Genomic DNA, 20,366 nt, shown 5'->3' with positions numbered 1-20,366 from the left:
TTTTTTTCCTTTGCTGTGTTTTAAAAAATATTTATTTATATATTTTTAATTGAATCACAATAAGATACACAAGTACAAATTTGTTTGTGATTGGGTTTCAGTCACATAATTTTCCAACACCAGTCCCTTCACCAGTGTACATTACCCACCACCAATGTCCCCATTTTACCCCACTCCCTACCCCCACATCTGCTTTTATGGCAGGCACTTTTCTTCCTTATCTTGGGTCTTTTTCCAACAAGATACTAGCTAAGTGAGTCTTTGGGGCTGGCTGGCCATGCTTGAGGACTAACGCAGCCATATATAGAGAGAACATTTGGGGCATAGTGAAGCCTCTCTCCCTGAATCCTTCTTTTTTTTGTTTTGTTTTGTTTTTTGCTTTTTGGGTCACACCAGGCGATGCTCAGGGGCCATTCCTGGCTCTGCACTCAGGAATTACTCCTAGCGGTGCTCAGGGGACCATATGGGATGCTGGGCATTGAACCCGGGTGGGCCATGTGCAAGGCAAACGCCCTACCCATGTGCTATGGCTCCAGCCCCGTCTCCCTGAATCCTTCTAAGAGGGAAGAAGACCATGCCTGGATCTCCTGCTCTCACAGCCCCATTGCAAGACCTCTGCCCACCGAGGTATTTTTTTGTTGTTCGTTTTGTTTTATTTCTTTTTCCTCTCTTTTCTAACTCAGTTGTCTATTTTTCCAATTATTCCCAACATATGTAACTCACACACATTGAAGGAAAGATCCTTATGGAATAAAAACCATGTTTACTATAGTTTCACATATGCTGAATTCACATTTGGGAAGGATTTCAGTAATCCCACCTCAAACCCACACAGAAATAAAGGAGAGGCTGCTCAGTAATGCAACAACACAAAGACTCATGAGAAGAGACAGGCCAGTTTCTTAGGCAAACAACACTCACTCTTGCTTTTCACCTGAGCTTGGGGTAATCACTGACAATTCTAGGCTTGGCTGAAGTCACAGACAATCAGTTTAGAAGTGTGTTTTCTGCATGTGATTCACTACATCACAAATAATTTTATTCTGTGGTCATCTGATTTTAAGCAGGAATAGGCCTAAATTGAATTATAAAGTTACTTCCTTCTTTCAAATTCTGATTGGGTTTTTCCTTTTTCTTCCCACAGTTAGTGCTTTGGACACATCTATCCCAATCCTAGAAAGTAAGTTTTCCTTGTCTTAATTAGCCTTTCCCCTCCTATGCCTTTTATCATGTGATTGTCAATTTTCTTGAGCGGTCTCAGTAACGTCTCCATTCATCCTAGCCCTGAGATTTTAGAAGCCTCTCTTTACTTGTCCTTCCCAAGGGTGCTGCATTGGAGGCTTTTCAGGGTCAGGGCAATGAGACTCATCATTGTTACTGGTTTTGGCACATGAATATGCCACGGGGAGTTTGCCAGACTCTTCCATGTGGGCAGGAAACTCTCAGTAGCTTGCCAAGGTCTCTGAGAGGGAGAACTAGTCTATAAGATGTTGCCTCTGGGAGCTTGGTTTTATAGTCTCTGGATGTTGGCCATTGATGGGATTACACAGCGGGCACAGTTTCTGGCTGTGACTGCCTAGCTACTGGAAAATGGAGGATTTGGGTGGAAGAGGCCCAGTCTCAATCAGAGCAGGCTTGGAGATCTCAGCCCTGGGTCCCACACATCTGGGTTCCTCTGCCGGTTCCTTCATGCGTGAGGCTCGTCCAAATATGTGGAGAGAGGTCTTGAGCATGGCTTTGGCTGGGTTCTAGGGGTCTTCAGCTGTAGGGGCTTACAGCCAAATTTACAGTCAAAGACCTAAATATATTTACACACAAATGTATTTATACACAAAAATATATCAAATTAGCAAAATAAATTTTCTAAGCATTATTAAAACAAATTCTCATGTAAATTACATAATTTATAATTGAATTATATTTTTATTTTATATTATTGTTCAAAATGAACCAAAGGGGAATATATATAAATTAAATAGATATGTGTACACACATATATACATATGTACATATACATATATATGTTTGGAGTCACAACTGGTACACAGGTATCCACAGGAGGCAGTACACATGGAAGGTCTCAGGAGACCATGTAAAGTCCTAGGGATCAAATCCTAGTTATTAGCATGCAAGGCAAATACCTATCCTATCCACTATACTATCCCTATGACTCTGTAAATGTGTTTTTAAAATTAAAATTGGTTATATACGGCTATTGAGGTATTTATTTTTCTTAATAAATACCTTTATGCTATTTATGAAATAAAAAATAACTGCTGATTTTAGTTGCTTGTTGTAAACTATATATCATGTCATTGATTCTTGCAATGAAATCGAAACCTAGTGGACACATGTTGAAAAGGGATAAAGGGTGAACACCATGAATAAACTATGATAACTGCCCTACATCAATTGTTCCTTACTTTTATTATAATTTTTCACCATAAAAATTATTTTCATCATTTAATATAAAGAAAGGAATGCCCAAATTGGTTAAGTAACATGCTTGGCTACATTGTAACATTTAGTTATGAATATAGAGGTAATATTTAAAATCACTATGTCTCATGAGGCTGGAGATAATTATTTTTACAACAAAATTCCATATTAAAAAATTAGATTAAATCACCATAAGATACAGTTGCAAAACTTTCCTGATTGAATTTCAGCCATACAATGTTCCAACACCCATCCCTCCACTAGTATACATTTCCACCATCAATATCACCCCTATCACTCATGCCACCCCCCGACCCATAACTGTACGCATTTATGGGACATGAAAATCATAGCATGAGACTAATACCCAAGGACAGTAGAAACAAGAGCCATGACGAATGGTGCATGGCTAGAAGCCTGCCTCAAGGGCTGGGGGAGAGGGCAGTTGGGATAGGGAAGAGACCCCTGTGACAATGGTGGTTGGAAGGGATTGCTCGGGATGGAAGATCTGTGCTGAAAGTGGGTAAAGGACCAAAACTCCATATTTTTTATTTTATTTTATTTTATTTTAATTTGCTTTTTGGGTCACACCCAGCGATGCTCAGGGGTCACTCCTGGCTCTGCATTCAGGAATTTCCCCTGGCCATGCTCAGGGGACCATATGGGATGCTGGGAATCGAACCTGGGTTGGCTGCGTGCAAGGCAAACGCCCTACCTGCTGTGCTATCACTCCAGCCCCTCCATATTTTTTAAAGTTTCACCTGAACCATTTAGGAAGGTAGGTGATATTTATTGGAAAACTGTTGAGTATATTTGGTTAACACTATATTTATTTATTTTAAATTTATTTATTTTTTTAATTAGTGAGTCACAGTGAGGGTACAGTTACAGATTCACACGTTTTTGTGCTTTTTTTTCCCTCATGCAATGTTTGAGAGCCCATTCCTTCACCAGTGTCCATTCTCCACCACCAATGAACCCAGTATCCCTCCCACCCCCCAATCCCATCCCCCTATCCCACCCTGCCTTTGTGGCAGGGCATTCCAATTTGTTCTCTCTCTCTCTCCTTTTGGGTGTTGTGGTTAACATTATATTTAATATTTTCTCTGGTGGATGGCCACAGCAAGCCTCTCTCCTGCCATGTCAAAGGAACAATATGTTAGATAGAGGGAAATGTTCTGTAAATATTTCCTTTGAAACTGGTGAGTTCATACCTGGAAAACTCTTAAATTCTCCATTTCTTTCTTAGCCAAGCATATTTGATTGTTTTTGAAAATTAGAAAAAAGGAAAAAAATGTTTCTTTTTTAATAAAAAAAGTCTCACATCAGTATTTTGATATATAAGTAAAAGGATGACAGAATCAGCAGGCCTCTGACTGCTACATTTTTAATTGACTGTGTTGGGTTCTGGGATCTAACCATCTTACCACTACAGCATCAGACCAAGCCCCAGGTGGTTCCTCTAAAACTCACCTATGTGCTCCAGGTCTGGTCCAGTCCATCTGGCCTCTCACAACTATTTATAGATTTTTCTTTCACCTGAGCCCTTGAAAGTCAGGAATGGAAACGTGTTTGCTTCATTGGTTCTTATATTGCCAAGAGATAAATCACTGAAGACCACTGGAACTATTTAAACCGTGCAGTGTGTTTTCCCAAATACCACAGTTCTAAACTATTTAAGGATTGTTCTTAACCCTTGTCTTGCTGTGTTCAGTAGAATTCATCTAGGGATTCATTAGATTGTATTTTTAATTTTGTTCTCTTCAGTCACATATTTTTATCCCCCCTGCCCTTTATTGAGACACTGTTTTTTTACATAGTTGTTCATAATACAGCTGTTATGGACATTCAATGTTCCAACACTAATTCCGCCACAAATGTGATCTTCCCTCCAACATTACCCCTAGTTTCTCACCCATCCCTCAATCCTGCACCCTATCATGCACAAAATAATTTATCTTAGATTTCTTATTCCGTCTTAATGGCTAATGGAATTATCAAACTTAGAAAATTTGTGAAAATAGTTATATCTCACCATGGGGATATTCAGTCCCTGTCTGAGTGTGTACTAAGCTGTTTGATACTAGGTGAAACTTCTGTGTTATTGTTTTTGTTTATTGAGATTTGTTGGCTTCTACATGTACTTTGGTGTGCTCCTGGAATGTCAATATTCTGGAATTTAGAGGCGTGATACATGGCAGTGCCCTCCAGAAGCCCCAGGATCTATAGAACTGGGCCGTTGAGCTAACAGGGGGGGGTGACAGATGTGGGTGTGGCTTCCCAGGCTTCCGGAAGTACAGGGAGCTGAGGGGAGGCTTTCTGAGCACAAACCAAGAAGATCCCAAAGTTTTCATCCTGAAAACTGGTGTACCTGGAATTTTCATAGGTTTGACATATCTACAGAGATTAGTAGTGAAGCAGTGAAGTTGGGCCATTGGCATGGTGACAGTGGTTGGTACACCTCCCTCCCAAGGGTGCCCCAGAATTTTCAACTAAGGACGGGTGTACTGTTGAAGTTTTGAGACTTGTCTTGCATCTTATCTGAGATTAGTTGTAAATCTGCAAAGCTGGGCCAATGATTTACATAGCAGCGGCTTTGGGATGCCTCCGACTTTTTCTTTCCAAACCATATTTTCACCATTTGAGAGCAAATCCTTTGTCTTATTTACCCTTCAGTTGTCCTGATGTTAAAATATTCATGTTAAAGTTTCCTATTATCAAGTACCAGCAATCCTATGAAGATACAGGTAAAATACACCTACTATTAAATTGAGTCTAAGAAGGTAACTGATTTGCTTACTTAAACACACCAGATTTTTCTATTGTCTGAGTAGTAGGTAACTTGATAGAGTATATCTAGAATATGATAACTCTGTGCTATTATCAAGTTCATACTTTTAAAAAATATGCCCCTATTACTAAAATTCAGTCATGAAAATTGCTCAAATCATGGACATGATTAAAAGTTTTTGATTTATCTTTTTAATTCTATTATAGCTTTCACTGTGGTATATTAGAAAGAGTAGGATAAGAAAGTATTATGATCATACGTATTTAAATTTTTAAGTACCATTAAAATGCCAGTGGTATAAAAGCAATGGTATGAAAAAAATGTATTAACATGAGAAACAAAATGATTAATTCAAAACATAAACAAATAAGTATAAGTCAACTAACCAGAGAACATATATTCCTGCAAAATAAAATTATTTGGAATATTAATATATTTTCCATTCTTCAAAACAGGTCAGGTAAGAATGGTCTTTTTTTTAAAGATTTGGACTTTTCTTATTGTATTAAGTAAAGAGTTATTACTAACAGTAATCTCAACATGTTTATCATATTTATAATAATAAATCTTTAGCATGCATCCCAATATATAAGTTATATATAATTCATGTTAGTGAATTATATACATAGCATATATGAATAAATATATACTATGTATTAATATATAATTTATATATGATGAATTTTAGATTGACTCCTCACCTGAATTTTACTTGCTAGTAGAATTTACATTGAGATATATAGTGAATGTTAGTAAATTATAATTTATTCCTTATTAATTGTAGCACTGTGGCACTGTAGTCCCATTGTTCATCAATTTGCTTGAGTGGGCATCAGTAATGTCTCCATTGTGAGACATGTTGTTTCTGTTTTTAGCATATCGAATACACCATGGGTAGCTTGCCAGGCTGTGCGGGCAGGATACTCTTGGCAGCTTGCCAGACTATCTGAGAGGGATGGAGGAATAGAACCCAGGTTGGCTGCGTGCAAGGCAGATGCCCTACCCGCTGTGCTATTGCTGAAGTTTATTCCTTATTAACATATGAAAATATAATAGTTATACTATTTGTCACTCACACCCACTGATTTACCTAGTGCAACTCTTCTTACACTAAAATTACCTGTAGAAGCAGTTTGATAATTATGCTTTACTAATTATCTTAGCCCTACCTGAGCATCATTTAGTTGTGGTAAAAACAATATAAACAAGAGTTGCAGAGTCACATTTTGAGAACCCTGAAGCAGCCAGATGGTGTGATATAAGCACAAATTTTACACTAGAAGAGTATTAACTATTTTCTAATATCTAGGACTTCCAAACTGTGGGCCATGAACCAATCACTGAGGAGACTGTTTTCTTTTCTCTCAGATTTTCTTAAGGCTGAATGAGACCACTGATTTGAGAACTAATTACCTAGTTTCCTAGTTTGTCTCATGAATTTGTTGTAAATGATGCAATGAATAAACACAGTAAAGAAAAGCATGATTTTTTTGTAGGTTCATATAACAAACTATAAAATATATATATATACTTGGCTGGCAGTAAAATCTATCAAAGTTTTTCAACAGCCCCATATTTTTTACATTCCTTCACTGCCACCAGCAGATGCCTCCACATATGTTCCTTGATTTTATGGGTACATTACAACGGCATGAAAGCTGTTGTAACATTGCAGGCACGTTTTTATGGGGAGCAATTTCAGCATCATGCCATCAGGCTGGCCCACCCCAGCCTTCTGCTGCTGGAATGGAATGGCAAATACATTTATTGAAGGGGATAAAACGAAAAGTAGAAAGTGGAATGCCCAAGATGAACATGGCCCTTAGTCCTGGTCAGGGGAAGGAGCTCAGAGCTTACCTTCTCTACCAACTCATGAGGGCAACCTGTTACCTTAGAGTGTGGCAGAAGGACAAAACCTTGGAACTTTCTCATTCCTATGAGGAAGTAGGCCAGGGCCAAACAATTTCTAGTTTCCATAGTGACAATATGATACATGTGACTAAAACATTGCTCATGTTCCTGTAGAGTTGTCAGATGATTATATCATTTGCATGTAGCTATTGTGTAATAATTTCATTAGTATTGACCCTTTAGACTGTTTAATTGGTGGGAAGTATATCTAAGAATAATTCATTGCAGTGAGTCTTCTTTCTTTATACTAGATAAAATAAATGATGGTGTTGAGTGGTCTTATATTCATGAATTCAAGGTTCCCTGGCAATGTCTTATCTCTGCCCTCTGCACAAGTCCCAGATCTCAATATAGCTATTCCCAAAGCACCTCTGGTCATGGCCCCAAAACATCAACAACAAAAAATAAAGATGCAGATGTCATTCTAAATTTTGTATGCCAATTTGCTGAGTTTTGGGTAAAAAGCAATCTTGAACACCTATAACAACAACAAAATAGACGCACAGGATTGGATGGCATTGAAAGGAACCTGGGGTATTAGTCTTAGTATATCTTGGAAAAGTTGATGTGTACAGATAGCAATTTTTTTCAGGGTATATAACAGAGGGGAACAGGTTAAAGCTGTAGACTTCTACCTTTTGTACTATATGTTTTCAGAGTTGATTTTTAAAAACTTTAGGCTTAAAAATTCATTGTGTTGTCATTCTGTAAGTTGACAGTTTTTATTACCTTTCATGCACCCAGATAGCCCTTATCAGAATTACATATGCATTTTAGTAAATTTTCTGGGAGTTAGTGGTGAATTAGCACTGGTCTTCTCATTCCATTGACTGAACAGGAATGCACCTCTTTGAGTTGTGCTCCTTGACAGAAAGAATACACATGGCTCTTCTGTATTTTTTATGTACCCTCCACAATATTTAAAATCCTTTTCAGTGGTTTAAACACTCATTAGATGTCTGTATAGCTGTGAGTTACTCTGTTGAAAATGTAAACTTAAGAATCACAGAATTTTTGGCATACTTTTTCTTTTCAGGTAATGATTTTCTTGAGATCTTTCTGAGAATTTGTATATAAAGAAATTTCAGTGTATATTATCTTAAAATGAATGTGTAATTTCTGGTAAACCTTGTATATAACAGAAGAATATGTCATAGGGGAATTTCCTTCATGGTAATGAAAGCAAAAGTAGCTCTTATGAATTTATAAAAAAAATAAGAATTACTTAAAGAGGATCCATGCTAGATGCTCTGAAAAATTTTTTTTTTTTTATTGAATCACCAAGTGGAGGGTTACAAAGTTCTCAGTATTATGTCAGTTATACAATATTCAAACACCCTTCCCTTCACCAGTGCCCATCTTCCATCACCAACCCCCCCAGTATATCTGCCGCCCCCTCCCACCTCCCTAGTCCCCACCCTTGTACGTGATAAGTTTCACTTCATTCGCGCTTATCTCGATTACATTCCATGTTTCAACACACAACTCACTACCGTTGCTGGGGTTTCCCCCCAAAAAGAAAAAGACAGTCCTATTGCCAATGAGGCATTTGATAGTTCTCCATTACTAAGAATATAGAGATATTAAGTACTGCTGTTTGTTACATAACTTTCCTTTTTCCCCCTTGCCCCGCGCCACCGAGTTCACGCCTGTTTAGTAATCGCCACGCTGTCTGACAAAGGGAAAAAAACCAAAGAGGATGGTTATTTCCCGTCATCAGCCGGCGTGGGGCTCTGGCTTAGTTGATAGTCTAGTAGAGTGTCTGCAAGCCGTTTCTGGAACCAAAGCTCTTGCGCTGATATCGGCTCCGGCTCGAGATACCACCAGCGTCCCGCTGGTCCATGTACCTAATTTTTCCCCTTATTTCCCATTCCCACGCCACCAGGTCTGTTTGCTTAATGGACATCACACTATGTTTGACACCACACCACGTTTCTTCCCGAGAAAGAAGGATATTTCTTCTCAGCCGGCGTGGGGATATAGCTTAGTTCAGTCTAGAGAGATGGCTACCACTTTGATTGCCTTCAATATTTCAACAAAATACTTATTATTCTTGTTAGGATCACCCACAAAAGTCCAACCCATTAAGAAGGAACCGTTACATATTGCTGATACTAAGATGACATTAGGTCTTCTTAGTTTTGGGTTTCTGTCTAAAGTCCAGGGAAAAAGTTGAAGGAGAGAGAGAGAGATTTCCGCACGGGGGACCTGGCGGAAACTCTCAAGTCACATACTGCAGGTTGCTGGTGGGCTGCTGGTGTCCCAAGCAGCTTCCTCCTCTTCGTCAGTCATTCTGGGGGTGCGGGCGCGGAGAAATGGGAAAGCCCACGTGGCTGCACTCTCTTTAAGTGTCCGATGTGGGCGGAGACCGGTACTTCCCCGCCCTCGATCCCCCGCCAGCCGCGCCGCGCGTTTGGGTGCGTCTCTCCATTTTGTGCTCCGCTCTGAAAAAATTTCTAATCTGATAATAATTAAATGTTCCAGTTAAGTCTAATTTGATGTTTGGAAAATGAAAAATTTGAGAATTGGTATATCTGAATTATTTTTTTGACTTTGTGTACATAAGCAATGGCTCATCCAGGATGCCAATCTTCTGACTGGTTTTAAAGCTCATGGTCTGTTTTCTACTCCAGGTGGTCAGATTGCACACTGAGCATATTCAATATTTTTTTTTATTAAATTCTCACAATAACACCCTGGGGCATACTTTTAAGTCCATTTATAGATTAGGAAGTTTAGAATGCGAGAGGTTAAGGAATAGATCTAAATTCCTCAGCAAGAAAGTGGCAGAGATGAAGTTCAAATTCATTTTGGGAAACACACATGATACATTCTAGGACCCCAACATTAGACATGTTTTGGAAGACTTAAGTCCAGTGACAAAGGAAACAAAAGTACAAAGAAACAAAAGGGTTTGCCTCAAGTAAAAAACACAATTAAAAAATCTATAACAATAATAATACATAACCTAAGAATTGGAAAATGATTTTTTGTGGCTTTTTGTGTCACACCCAGCGATGCACAGGGGTTACTCCTGGCTCATGCACTCAGGAATTACTCCAGGTGGTGCTCAGGGAACCATATGAGATGTTGGGAATTGAACCCCGGTCGGCCGCACGCAAGGCAAACGCCATACCCGCTGTGCTATTGCTCCAGCTCCCGGAAAATAATTTTTATCACATTATACATCTTACAAAGGGTAAAATATCTAAGATGTATAAAGAACTAACAACTCAGTAACAAAAACTAGGAACTTAGTGAAAAAAGAGCAGCAAATGTGAATACATGCTTCTCCAAAGGAGATGTATATATAGACCACAGTTACATGAAAAAAAAATTTACTATGGTTTATCAGAAATTTAAATCAAAGTCACAATTGAAATATAACCTCACACTCATGAAAATGGTCTATGTCAAAAATATTGAGAACAATGAATATAGGTGAGGATACAAATAAAAAGGATATCTGGTGCAGTGGTGATAGGACTATAAGCTTAAGGAAAAATTGAGATTTCTTAGAAATATAAATGGAAATACTATATGATCCAAAATATGACTACTAGCCATTTATCCAAAGATATGAGAACATTACCTGAAATTTGTATTTAACCCCTATATTCACAGAAAGAGTACTAACACTGGTCAAAATGTGGAATGTCCAATAGTCTCTGTATAGACAAATAACTGAATAAAGCAGCTCTAATGTACAGATTCAATGGAGTATGACTCTTCCATTAAAAAAGATAAAAGTTGGCTCAACTACAATTTATATTCTTCCTATTTAACATTTTATGTGATATGTATTATGGACTCCAGTACTGCTTTCAACTACTATTTGTTTAGGAATTAAAACTTACTACTATATTTAATTCCAAAAATATCTATGCAGAGACTTTCAAGTTATTTCCGGATCTTGCTGATTGTAAGAAATAAATAAAAAATGATAGAATCCCGTGTCTGTGCAGAAGTGACACCTAAGATGTGACCGAGGAATCCACAGTTTTTCAAAGGGTGTAATGTGGAGAAAGGATTAACTTTTGTGCTAAGTGACTTATTAGATTAGAATTATGATAAGTAATGAATTTAAGCTGCAGATGATATGTTGGAGGAATATAAAGAAATATTTTTAAAAGTTAACTCTGTCTAAATCTAAAATAGACTGTCAGAGAATGTGGGAGTGCTCAGGACAAGGCAGCCACTTGGTAAGGTTGTTTGTAGTAGTGATATGATGATATTTAAGGTCATTGAGATAGGATGATTTTCTGACATGGCTTTACTTTCCTGCACCTTCATCCCTGGATGCTTGCCTACTAAATCTGCAGAATCTGGGATGTGTTCCCTAACAGTTGGCACAAGTGGCTTAGAAAAATAGAAAGCCAAGAAGGGTGGATCTGTGGTTCAGTCTTCATCAACCCTGAAAGTGTCAGACCATAGCCCAAATAAATGAATAGCCAAGTGTTATCAGTGGGTTTCTGTCAAAATTACTAACAAAGGGATTGTACTTTGCAGTACTCCTTTTCCTTTGTGTTTTTCTGAGTTTTAGTGTCACAATATAAAGGAAGAAAAAAAAATGCACCTCATGGCATTGTTTTGAAGGGCACAAAATAGCTAAAATCTCAAGTGTTGATAAAGTTACTATTCGTAGCATTTGAGAATTTCCATCTTCATCAAATAACCGTCATAAATCAGTTTATATGACAATGGTCACAATGATAAAATTATGATGTTAATTTACTAGAGTTCACTGTATTTTAGGTAGCATTGTTGTTTCTGACACCTTAGAGATGAACCTATTAGAAAGATTATACACCAAGGTTACACAGCTACTAAAGGGCAGAGTGAGAACTCAAATCCAGGTCCATGTGCCATCAAAGTGTGTTTTTATTTTTATTGATAATAATTTCCATTGCCTATTATCTTTCTGATGCTCCATGTATAATAATATTAATATTTTTCTCACCAGATTTTTTCTCTAGAAGAGATCCTAATAAGTAACCCCAATAGGTATCTTCTAGGTATACTTTTCAACTAAGTGGATGGGGACGGGCATCTATATATAGGCAGTGGGAAGGTCACATCTAGTGGACATCATTTTCTTGTCACCTTAATTTCTCTCTTTGAAATAGGTTCTTATATTCCCCGAAGGCAGAACTTGAGTCAATTATTTTAAAAGGAGGTTTTTATAAGGTGAACTGAAATAAAATGTTTTATGAAGGAGCAAGGAAGAAGGAGAAACCAACGTGTGGAGTGTGAGAGAGATGACTGCAGTAAGTAGCACTGTAGCACTGTCTTCCCATTGTTCATCGATTTGCTCCAGTGGGCACCAGTAATGTCTCCATTGTGAGACTTGTTGTTACTGTTTTTGGCATATCGAATACGCCACGGGGAGCTTGCCAGGCTCCGCCGTGTGAGTGGGATACTGTTGGTAGCTTGCCAATCTCTCCAAGAGGGATGGAGGAATCGAACCTGGGTCGGCTGCATGTAAGGCAAACACCCTACCCGCTGTGCTATGGCTCCAGCCCTCTGCAGTAAGTAGCCAGGTTCAATTCTGAGACCCCTGACCAGCACACTAAATGCAATCCAGAATCATTTTCTGAATAATTGGAGACTGAACCATTTCCCAAAACATTCTTCTCTCCTATTTGTCTCACATAGGGACTCTATTTGCATTATGTTTAGCGAGCTGATCTCCAATTTCTATGTGGAAAATCGGGGATGAAGAGATATTTCAATGGGCTGAATGCATGTTTTGACTGCAGAAAAAGGTGCCTTGATATCACCTGGTCTCTTGGGCATTCCTGAGAACTGCCAGGTGTGTTCCCAAAAAAGAAACCAAAAAAAGCAAGCCAAGAAACCAAATGTAGAAAAACAGAGGGAGTAAATGGACAGAACAAAGAAGTATGAATTGCCACAGCACTTTCCACCATATTTGTAGAGGAAATTGAAGGTGACTTTATGGAACATCATGTCTGCTGCATAGAATTAGGTCTCATAAAATGTCCTTCAACAGAAATTTCTAAATCTATGTTATCTTTAATCTGAAATAATATAGAAGCTCTTCATCTACTGCCACACTTTCATTAGTGAAAGCTTGGGCCAGAAAGAGAGATGATTTATCCCAGCTTTATACTGAATTAATGGATGAGCTGAATCTTAAGTTCATGTTTCCTGAACTCAAAACTCTTCATTCTCTCTCTTCCTAGCTGTCCTTACTAATGCCTAGTAGGTGGTTGCCTCCTTTTCTTACCCAGAAGTCCTAAGATGACTAAGCCTTACTGACTTAGTCAAGCCTTTTCAGAAGTCACTGTAATAGAGTTGCCTTACCCATGTTGGCAAATTCCTCCTGTGCCACCAGAGTAAACGGTTCAGAATGATAATTAGGGAGAAGCAGGCACCTTCTCCAGAACTGTGCAATCCCTGATTGTTCCTCTTGACCTTGTACATTCTCTCAGGCTGCCAGTTGCATTTGCATATGTCTACTGTGCACAACAAAAGCTCGAGAGTGATGAGGAGGGATTGCCAGAACATGAAATCCAATAAGGAGACTGAGTTCCATCTTCTGAACTAAAGAGCATGATAATTAAAGCAGTATTTACAATGCAATAACGGCAAGCTAATTACTGGCAAATGAGATCGAGACAATGCTCTTTCCCACTGAAACTAGACAGGGATCAGCCTTCACTATAAATCCTCCAACTGTCTCTTTTGTTAATTATGATCTTCATAATTCCCTTCTTGGCTATATTTGCCTAATTTATTGCTACTCAATAACAAAGAATTAATGGAACCTGGAGTAGGAGTGATAAAGAGAGCTTAGGACTATGGTCTGGATCCCCAAATCTCTGATGTGGAAATGAAAAGGTGGAGAAGGGGTAGTTGGTAAAAATTTAAGAGTAAAATGAGAGCATTCTTCCGACTAATACAGCAAGTAGGACTAGTCTGTCTTTCCTTCTTTTCTCCCTTCCTTCTTTTCTCCCCTCCTTGCTTCCTTCTTTTCTCCCTTCTTTCCTTCCTTCCCTCCTTCCTTCCTTCCTTCCTTCCTTCCTTCCTTCCTTCCTTCCTTCCTTCCTTCCTTCCTTCCTTCCTTCCTTCCTTCCTTCCTTCCTTCCTTCCTTCTTTCCTTCCTTCCTCCTTTCTTAAGATTGAATACAAGGTTTCACATATGCAAGACTGTAAGACACATTTTTTTTAAATCACTAAACCATATCCCCATGCAAGATCTTTAATAACAGCTTCCATCCCACCAACTATGGGACTTTGAGGTCTGTCTATTTTCCTTTTTGTTATTGAGAGTATATCCTTTTTGCATGGTGTTGTTATGGATTCGTGTTCTCTAAGGAGAGTACCAAGCATCATCCACGATCTTACAATGACTGGAATACAAATTATTAATACAGAAGTCAAGAAAAGTTTTCTATTAAGTCCAAGTAGTAAATATTTTAGGCTTTGTGAGGCTAAATATGGTCTCTGTAATATTTTCACTTTTTTCTTCTTTAAATCTTTTCGATTCTTTACACTTTCAAAAATAATTTAAAAGGTGGTCAGAGAGATACTATACAAAGGCGCAAGGTGGGTATTTGCCTTGCATATGGCTGGCCTGGAATCAATCCCTGGTGCCCTATACAGCTCCCTAAGCATGGCCAGGAGTGATCTGTGAGCTCAGAGCCTGGAGCAAGCTATAAGCACCTCTCAGTGTGGTCCAAGAACAGAAAAACAAACAACAACAAAAAGTGGAATGTAAAAGTAGGGTATAGTTTGTTGCGGTATGCAGGATGTAGTGCGCTGACCTCTACAATACTTTATGTAGTGCCATTTATTTATTTTTTATTTTGTTGTCTTTACTAGTGAACTCAGATTATTGAAGATGCCTTTGAGGTCCAATTCTTGAAGCATTATGTCTATAATTTCCTCAGTGTAAATAAAGTTTAAAGTTTATGTTCTTTAAAGCAAGGACATAAATCCACTTTGAATTGACTTTTGTGTAAGGTGTCACTTATCATTAGAGAAATCCACATCAAGATGACAAGAATACAAATCTCACACCAGTGAGAATGGCACATATCAAAAATAATAAGAAGAATCTGTGTCAGTGGGGAAGTGTTGAAAAGGGAAGTCTCATCCACTGCTGGTGAGAGTGTTGTCTGGTTCAACCACTGTGGAAAACAGTATGAAGAGTCCCTAGTAAACTTAGAATTGAACTGCCATATGACTCAAAAATTCAGCGTTTGGGCATCTACCTCAAGCACATGAAAACACTCACACTCATTCAGAAGGACATATGTACACATTTTTCATTTCTGCACTCAGTACAGTAGCTAAAATATGAAATAAATTGAGGTGTTCAGATGAAATGACAGATGAATATGTTACAAAGATGTGGTGTATACATATATGTATATATGCATATATAATGGAATAATATCTAGTACAAGAAACACTAAGAATTCTTGGATATGAGGATGAGCATATAGTACAAAGGGTTAAGTGCTTGCCTTGCATATATGGTCAACCTGGGTTCAGGCACCCCATATGATTCCCTGAGCACCATGAGGAGTGATCCCTGAGCACAGACCCAGTAGTAAGCCCTGAGTACTTCTAAGTGTGGCTCCAAAACAACAACAAAAATAATTCTTGAGCAATTTCTGCAATTTACTCCTTTTCCCAAAGATTCTGTAATAGTGGTGGTGATGGGGGTTAATTTGGGAAACCCTTGTGGTTTTACTCATGGTTCTGTGCTCAGGGATCACGGCTGGTGGTGCTCTGGGGACCATTCCTTCTCAGAGATCAAACTAGACTTGGCCACATAAAAGGCTAGAGCTTTAGCCTTATATTATTTATCTGTTCCTTTCATTCTTTTTTATGGCTGCATTTCGTTTTAGAAAACATAATTAAAATAATCTTCAATATCAAGGGGATGCTAGTTTTTAAGCAGTATATATTGTGTGAGGAGTATAATGATTTCAGGGTCTGAGGGGCAAGGACGTCATTTAACAGCAGAATCCCACAAGCTTGTGACTTAATAGCAGTTTTCTGAAAGGATTTTCCAACGAGAGGAATTGGTAGTATCTTGATACTTTGCAGAACAATCTCGAGTTCCACCAAAGGGTGAACCAACTCTTGAATTCAGGTGAAAATTCTCACACTCTGTCAATACATTTCCAAAACACATCACCAGCACTACTAGTTGGCAAAGAGGGGTGTGTTATAGTCCCTCTGGTCAAGGACTACAGTGTCATTCCATTGTTAAATGTGGGATAATCAGGGGCATCTCATAGGTCCCCAGAATATGGCTATTGGCAGAAGACTTGGTGATGGTAGATGTGGAGGTACATACTAATGACTTTTCCCATTCTTTGATTCTATTATGCATTGTGGGCAGATAATATTTGTACCAACTGCATTCCCTAGAAGAGTGAGATCAATTTTCTGAGTGGTCTGATCTTCCTACTATCATAAGTAGGAAGTATCATGAGCAAGATTTGAAAATCTTTGAAAACCTATCCCTAGCTCAGCCTGGTGCGGCCCCAATTGGAGAAATCCTAGAATTTGTAGCTCCCCTTTATAATATGTGTAAAGATTGTGGAGTTACAGAATGTGCCTGTTACTTTTTCTCGCTCTGGCATATCTGAAGAGCCCCCTTGTTCAGAGTTAAATAGTCACTTAACTCTAAGGTGATGCTTCGAGTATGTTCCAGATATTTTATATGCTTTTCTTTCTCTTGATCACTGGAATAATAGAAGCATGGTGGTGCCATGCAGTTAGTGTCTCTTTCTATAATGGCACAAAGGTAAATGCTGTGACTAGAGATGCTGCCAGCAGTAGCCATACTTGAAAGTGCTGCAGGATGACATACAGAAAGAACTTTTGTTTTTGAATTAGATGATTACATACGTAAGAACATATTCACCACTTGCTATCAGAGGAATCATGAGTTACTTATCTTCTTTTGTTTGTTTGTTCATGAACGACACCCAGTGGTTCTCAGGGTTTTACTCCTAGTACTGGGCACAGGAATCATTCCTGACAGGTCTTGGGACCATAGGGGTGAGAGAGATTGGACCCAGGTCTGCTATATGCCGGGCAAAATGCCCTGTTGGTTGTATTATCACTCTGACTCCAAAGTTTCTTGCCTTTTTTTATATTTTTGTTTATTTTTTCATTTTGGGATTTTTCATTTTTATTTCTCAGGCTTTACTGCTGGCTCAGGGATCACTCTTGGAGGTGCTTAGTATGAGCCATGTGGTGTGCTAAGGATAGAACCTGAGTCACTAGTATGTGCACGGCAAGCAACCTACCTTCTGTGTACTATTGCTCTGGCTCTATTTACATTTTTTGAATAGCGAAGATTATCATTACCTGCCTTGCAAGGTACAAAAGAGGATGAGTCGCTGTAAGTGAAGTGCCCAGCACAGTCAGGGCAATGGTTGTTGCTCAATATTCTATTGTCATTGATGACAACAACAATAAATCAGATGAGCCCATGCACAGAAGAAAGTTCTTTGGCTCTTCACTATTAACTGGTGCTAATCACTGACAAGAGAGATGAACATTCAACAAATATTTCAATGTATATTCAAATACACACTTTAAAGTATGTGAGGTTGTGGGTCATGATATGTGATCATGATATCTGAGTTCAGTCTTACTCTGAGGTCTCCCTCTTTCCATTTCAATGTTTTGGGGGTCTGTTTTTCAATCCTATTAAGACTTTGCTCCTTCTCTGTAAAATGAAAGCATCACTCCAGATCTCTCTGAGTAACCATGAGAATTAAAAGTGACTAAAAATAGACTATAGACGGAACGTGAAGGCCACTCAATACCTTTATTGCAAACTACAACACCCAGAAGGAGAGAGAACAAAAAGGAATGCCCTACTGCAGAGGCAGGGTGGGGTGGTGGGGGATGGGGTGGGGGTGGTGAGAGCGATACTGGGATCATTGGTGGAGGTGAACGGGCACTGGTGGAGGGATGGGTAAAGGATCACTGTATGAGTGAAATGCAAACACAAAAGTTCATAAGTTTGTAACTGTACATCACAGTGATTCTCTAATAAAAATTATTTAAATAATAAATAAAAAATAAAGGTGACAACAGATCATTGGCTGTAGCATTTAATGCAAACTATTCAGTGCAAGCAGATTCTTTTTATCTTCCTGCTCTGTGTTTCTCCATGGTAGCACTGTAGCACTGTCGTCCCTTTGTTCATAGATTTGCTCAAGCGGGAACCAGTAACGTCTCTATTGTGAGACTTGTTATTACTGTTTTTGGCATATCGAATAAGCCACAGGGAGCTTGCCACGCTCTGCTGCGTGGGCAAGATACTCTCAGTAGCTTGCCAGGCTCTCCAAGAGGGACGGAGGAATTAAACTCGGGTCAGCCGCGTGCAAGGCAAACGACCTACCCACTGTACTATCACTCCATGCTAGTACTTGCAATGAGCAATGTTTGGTTTTGATTTGTGTTTTTTGCATCTCTGCACTCTTCTCTTTTAGTTTATTGAGTTCCCAGGCCCCTGTTGCACCAAACAATAGTCCATTCCCATTAATGTGAAGTTAATTTCTTACTTGTCTCTTTCCATTTGGCACTCTCTGCTTCTATTGTTCTCTGAGTGCTATTCCATAGTTCATGATCACACAAAAAGTGACGGTACATAAGAGGTCAGTATGAAGAATGCTTCCGTCAATTTGAAACCAAAATTAAGGCCTGAATGGGTTAATATAAGTGAAGTTGGGCTAGAGACAAACATATATGTGGCATGGCAATAATAGTGGACTATAGTAAAGCACATCTGCAACTTGTGTTGAATTGGCTTAAGACAAACCCTGGACCAGAAATTAAAGAAGTAAAGTTGATAGAACCAGTGAATTGCATCAGGTTCATTGTAATGCTTTATAGGCTGACAATGTTTTTATCTAAAATGTTCAGGGGCAAATGTATTTTGGAACTTAAAATTTCTCAGGACTATCTTAATGTGCCTCTATAACATAATACAAATTAAATAACACCTCCAATGGGTCTGTGGCAGCACCCCATTTCAAACACACCATTGCTTTCTCAGCAGAGTGAATGCATATTCACACTAATTAGAGTAAATAAAGATTAAAAATGGCTTGATGTGAATTCAGGTCAATTTTTTCCAGTGAATGAGATCAAGTCAGGTTATATTTTGACACCAGATGAGTTAGGTCCAAATAAAAATCAAATGAGCTCAGTTTGTGAAGCTTTCTGTATTTTGGTGTTTTAGATAGTGAATGCTCAGCCTGAATGAGTCAAATGAACAAATCTCTCTCAGTCTGTTATCCTTGTAAAAGACTTCATCTATTTGTCCAATAATTTGTGAGACTATTATAGTATTCCTGACCCAGAGAGGGTAGGGGTAGAAAATGAGAGAAAAGAACCTTACTTTTGTGTATATTCTTCCATAACACACATACACACACACACAGAGATACACACTTATTGTTCAGTCCCTCTTTCACTTTTCTATTCCTGGTAAAGGGATTGCTACTATCTACTTTTTTCTTTCATATTTTCCCAGGCTTCTTCTGTAAGAAAAAAATATTCCTTTCTCATAGTAGACAGCCTGTGAGCATGTCTCTAGGGCAGCAACTATTAAGAGTGAGGACTATTCATTTCCTATCTGAAATTCCACTTAAACTGTGAATGTTTAAGAAAATGGAGTTTTAGAACCTGGGGACCAATACAAGCCTTGCAAATAGTAGATGCACAGTAAATGTTTGTTAAATAAACACTGTTAAATAAACAACTGAAACACCTTCTCAGCGCATTTTTCTTGACTAGATCAGAAAAAAAGAAAAATTTTATTCACTCTCCTTTTTCTGATCTCAGATCAATTGGCTACTCTTTCCTCAAAATTATTAACATAGAGTCAAGTAATAAAAGCTATTTTATTTATTAGTTAATATCAGTTTCTCGGGACAAACATCACCCACCAACTGTAAATCACTGATAGTGATGGCAATTTCACCTTTGTTCTCTCATCCTAGTTCTACATGTTTATTGTACTTTTGCAATATCAAATATTAAGATCATATTAACAATCAAGAATTGCACTGGACTATCTAAAACCTAAATAAATTAATTGCAATCTGAAGGGCCATGGCATCAGTTGAGTTGGATGTAATTCACCAAGAATAAATGTAGCTCTCCTCTAAAAATAGAACAGACTGTACCATTTTCTAGGAGACTATCATTATGATATATT

This window comes from Sorex araneus, chromosome 6 (assembly GCF_027595985.1).
Source record: "Sorex araneus isolate mSorAra2 chromosome 6, mSorAra2.pri, whole genome shotgun sequence".
In the NCBI taxonomy this organism is placed as follows: Eukaryota; Metazoa; Chordata; class Mammalia; order Eulipotyphla; family Soricidae; genus Sorex; species Sorex araneus.
This window is presented reverse-complemented; position numbering follows the sequence as displayed.